Source organism: Bison bison, unplaced genomic scaffold (genome assembly GCF_000754665.1).
Source record: "Bison bison bison isolate TAMUID 2011002044 unplaced genomic scaffold, Bison_UMD1.0 scf7180017864141, whole genome shotgun sequence".
Lineage (NCBI taxonomy): Eukaryota > Metazoa > Chordata > Mammalia > Artiodactyla > Bovidae > Bison > Bison bison.
In genome coordinates, this window is record NW_011494713.1 from 5,416,415 (window position 1) to 5,421,809 (window position 5,395).

Here is a 5,395-nt window from a genome sequence, read left to right on the forward strand (position 1 = left end):
TGGATGTGAGTCTGGGTGAACTCTGGGAGTTGGTGATGGACAGGGAGGCCTGGCGTGCTGCGATTCATGGGGTGGCAAAGAGTCGGACACGACTGAGCCACTGAACTGAACTGAACTGAACTGAGGGACTTCACTTTCACTTTTCACTTTCATGCATTGGAGAAGGAAATGGCAACCCACTCCAGTGTTCTTACCTGGAGAATCCCAGCGATGGGGAAGCCTGGTGGGCTGCCATCTATGGGATTGCACAGAGTTGGACACGACTGAAGTGACTTAGCAGCAGCAGCATAGTCCACATTTGGGAGAAGAGAATTGTTTTTCTTTTTAATAATTTATTTATTTATTTACTTCTGGCTCTGCTGGGTCTTCATTGCTGCACTGGCTTTTCTCTAGTTGTGGTGAACAGAAGCTACTGTCTAGATGTGGTACCCCGGCTTCTCATTGCTGTGGCTTCTTACTGTGGAACACAGGGTCTAGGTCACGTGGGCTTCAGTAGTTGCCACATCCAGGTTCTAGAGCACAGGCTCAACAGTTGTGGTACACGGGCCTAGTTGCTCTGAGGCATGTGAGATCTTCCCATATCAGGGATAGAACCTAGATCTCTTGCACTGACAGGTGGATTCTTTACCGCTGAGCCACCAGGGAATCCCGAGAACTGAATTCATTGTTCATTAAATATTTTTGTCTAGGAATAGAATGGCTTTTATTTTCTTCAATTATTCAAGTCACTTTTATATCCCTTGGCAAAGTTTTATAGTGTTCTTCAAATAGGTTTATAAACATACAGTTAATGTAGTGCTTGCATGTATGCATGCTAAGTTGCTTCAGGCGTGTCTGAATCTTTGCAACCCTATAGACTGTAGGCCACCAGGCTGCTCTGTTCACGGGATTCTCCAGGCAAGAATACTGGAGTGGGTTGCCATGCCCTCCTCCAGGGAATCTTCCTGACCCAATGATCGAACCCATGTCTCTTGTGTCTCCTATATTGGCAGGAGGGTTCTTTATCCTACTAGTGCCCCCTGGGAAGCCCAATGTAGTGCTTAGTATTTTATATTTTATGTTAACTATTATTTTCCTAGCTTATTGCTAATGTTTTGGGGGAAAAAATCTTTGTATATTTATTTTGTGATTGAATATATAAACATTCACTAATTCTTAAACATGTTTAGTTAATTTGGTTAGGGAGGTGGATGTTTCCAGTTTACAATCTTTTTATTTGCAAACACAGTGGACCCTTAGTATCCCAGGTTCCATATCTGTGGATTCAACCAACTGTGGATTGAAAGTCCAAACAAATACCAAGTAGAACCCCTAGATATGGAAAACTGGTGACTGTATTCTTCCATTTTATATAAAGGACTTGAGCATCCATGAATTTTATATCCATGTGGGTTCTGGAAGCAACTCCCCACAAGTCACCTAGGGATGATTGTAGTGATTATTTGTTCCCTGCTCTGATGTTTATACATCATATTCTTTTTCCTTGTACATTGCACTAGCTAAAACCTTCAGAAAAATACTTACCAAGAGTAATTATGATGGGCATTCTAGCCTTGATCCAGACTACACTAGGACTTTTTCCAGTTTTTCAACATTAAGTGCAATACTGGTTATATGATTAAGAAATATATAGGTATATTAATCATATTTAAGGAAATACCTACATTCCAGGTCACTGAAAGTTTAACCAAATCAAAACAGATGTTCAGTATTATCAAATGTCTGTAAGAGTTGTATTTCTCAGGCGTGCTGCTTGGAAGCTAAGATGTACAGGTAATTGGCGGATGGATCAGTTGGTATGTTCTGAATCTACTCGTGTTCCACTGAAACCATGCTTCCCACCAGCTGCTCCCAGCCAGTGACTGAGGCAGCTGAGATGCTGAGATGCACGGATCTCCTCTGGTGGATACCCTTCCTTCCCTTGACATTTTCCCCATCAACCTTGCCCAGAATTTCTTAGAATTCAACTGCAGTTTAAGGCTCATTCTACCCCAACTTCTTTCCTTCCCTCTCTTCCTCAAGGGTCAGCCCTGCCTCCTGGCTTGATGCCTTTCCTTACCTTCTAAAATTTCCTCCCCATTGGCCGCTACAGGTATATTTCCCCGACAAGTCTCTTGTCTCTCCAATCCCATCTGCTATACCATTGGGCCACAGAGAGAATTAAGTGAGATAAGGAAGGAAAATGGCAGTAGAAAGCCTTCAGTAAATGTTAGCATACAAAAACACTAAGTATTACATTTTATCACAGTGCTTAACACTCCTTTATGGATACATCCCCTTTCTTCTTCAGTTATACATTTGTAGATTTTTTTTGTTTGTTTTTTGCTTTTTTCTCTTGAGTGAACTTGCTAGAAATGTGTCCATATTGTTCTCTTTTTCACAGAATCAGCCCTTGGATTTATTTATGTATTTATTGATTCTAACATTAATTTAATAATTTTCATCTTTGTATTTATCAACTTCATCTTGATTGATCCCAAGTTTGTTGTGTATTCCACTTTGTAACTTCCTGAACTGAGTTTTTAGTTCTTTTGTGTTCATTCCTTCTTGTTTAGTAACGACACTGTTGAAAACATTTAGTTTTCCTAAGGAGTATGTCTTCGGTGGGACTGTATTGGTTTTGACGTGTCATCATCTCATTGCTGCATTTTGTAAATAATTGGTAATTGTAGTTTTGATGGACTCTTTGATTACTATCAGTAATCATTTTGTGTGCTAAGTTGCTTCAGTCATATCCGACTCAGCGACCCCACACACTATAGCCCTCAGGGCTCCTCTGTCCATGGGCTTCTCCAGGAAAGCATACTGGAGCAGGTTGCCATTTCCTTCTCCAGGGGAATCTTCTTGACCCAGGGATCGAATCTGGATCTCCTGCATTGCAGGTGGATTCTTTACTATTTGAGTCACCAAGGGAGGCCCCAATTATTTTGAGATGATATTTTTATTTATATGTATTTCTTTTTTATTATATTTCACTAATACCTTCTGTACAAACTTCACTTTTGAATTTATTAAAATTATTTTGTGGCCTAATGTATGACCAGTGAATATAAATATTCATGAATTTTAAACCAGTACTAAAGCAGATGACACATGGCAGTGCCTGGTGATAAAAAGCACAGAATTTAGCATGAAACAGAAGTGGGTTTAAGTCCTGGCTGTCCTTTATTAGCTGTGTAATCTTAGATGTGCTATTTAATATTTCTGAGATTTAATTTCCTGTACTGAATATGGAGGTAATTGTAATATTCCCTTCACAAAGATGCTGTGAAGATCAAATGTAATTGAGTGATCATTTTATACTGTTGACAGTTGTACCTTTTGGCTGCAATAGTCCAGTTTTTACAAGATTATCTTTTGTTCTTTGTTGGGCAACATAGTGACAAAGCTTGAGAATGGAAATAGCTTGTAGATGGATTTTTTTTGGCCTAAGGTACAGTATAATTGATGGACTGTGTGTGTGTGTTAAGTCGCTTCAGTTGTATCTGACTCTGTGCCACTCTATGGACTGCAGCCCGCCAGACTCCTCTGCCCATGGGATTCTCCAGGCAAGAATACTGGAGTGGGTTGCCATGCCCCCTCCAGGGGATCTTCCCGACCCAGGGATCAAACCTGTGTCTCCTGCATTGCAGGTGGATTCTTTATAGCTGAGCCACCAGGGAAGCCCTCTCACAGTTGACTCCTTGCTAAAACAGCAGCTTTTAAATGCTCTCACTACACACACACACACGCATATAATGGTAATTATGTAAGTTGATGAAGGTGCTCACTAGCTTTTTTTTTTCTTTAAAACTATATGTTTATATACGTACACACTGCAGAAATAGTATTTAGTGATCTCAACCTTCATCAATGGAGTGTACCCGTTGATTACAGGCTGTCAATTCTCTTAAGCTTTTGCATGGACAAATCTAGACAATATGTAATTTTGAAATAAAAAAATTAAAAAGTTTATACTAATATTTCCTATTTGGATATTAATAAAATTTCACAAAATATGTATGCATCAAATCATCACATTGTGTACAAACTTATACATTGTTATATGTTACTTATATCTCAATAAAGCTAAAGACAAAAAATGACTAGCACATCCAAAATTGGAATACTATGCAAAAGATGACTTCCATACAAGGATATAAAATGACCTCCAGGGTACTATTTCTGCTAAAAAGAAGCAGGAATTCCCTGGTGGCCCAGTGGCTAAGACTCCATGCTCCCATTACAGGGGGCCTGGGTTCAATTCCTGGTGAGGGAACTAGATCCCACATGCTGCAACCAAGACCAGGCACAACCAAATAAATAAATAATAAGTAGAATAAATATGTAAAAAAATAAGAAAAAAAGAAACAGGGATTCTGAAATAATAGTTATACCCAGATACAGAGAAGGAAAGACATTCTTGAGCCTGGAATGTTTCATTATGTTCGAAAGTATGGTAGATGGTTCATTATGCTGGCTAGTAAGAGTGTTTAAATATAAAAGACTACTAAAAATACATGTTCAAAACATACAAGGGCCAAAAAAAAAAAGAAGAAGAGGTTCTCGTTGATCAAAGATGGACATCTTGAAATATTAAAAATGATATTGAATGTTATTGGTTGAAAACATTGACTATATAAAAACCTTGGAGTTCATAATTTTTAAAATGTCATTGGATACCACTGGAGTAACTGGAGCAAAACCAACTTACAGCAAAAACTGGAAATTAAAAGGAAAGAATTAGACATTTAGTCTGTCTTTCTTCATAAGCTGTATTTCAAGGTTATCAGAAAGCCTTGACACTCTAAAAAGTTTTTTTATTTAAAGGAAGAATTCTAGTTAAAACTGTGGAAGAAATGATGGAATTGTAATATCTATCTTGCAACTGTTAATGATCCCCAGTAGACTAAATATTAGCCTAGGTGAAAATTTGATGGGGAGATTCATAATGGGGAAAAGGGAAGAATCAGATTGCAGTCTTCTGAATTCATTCATCAGATGCCCACTAACTATGGGGCATCTAGATCCTAGCTCATAGTAACAGTGAAGAAGTATTCTTGCCAAAAAAAAAAAAAAAAAAAAGTTGAAACTAATTCTAATCAAGCTTATAGATTTAACTCTCATTTGCAGGGAAATATACAGAAACAGTGGAGAAGGCAATGGCAAGCCACTCCAGTAATCTTGCCTAGAAAATCCCATGGGTGGAGGAACCTGGTAGGCTTCAGTCCATGGGGTCGCTACCAGTCGGACGCAACTGAGTGACTTCACTTTCACTTTTCACTTTCTCGAAATGGAGAAGGAAATGGCAACCCACTCCAGTGTTCTTGCCTGGAGAATCCCAGGGATGGCAGAGCCTGATGGGCTGCTGTCTATGGGGTCGCACAGAGTCGGAGACGACTGAAGCGACTTAGCA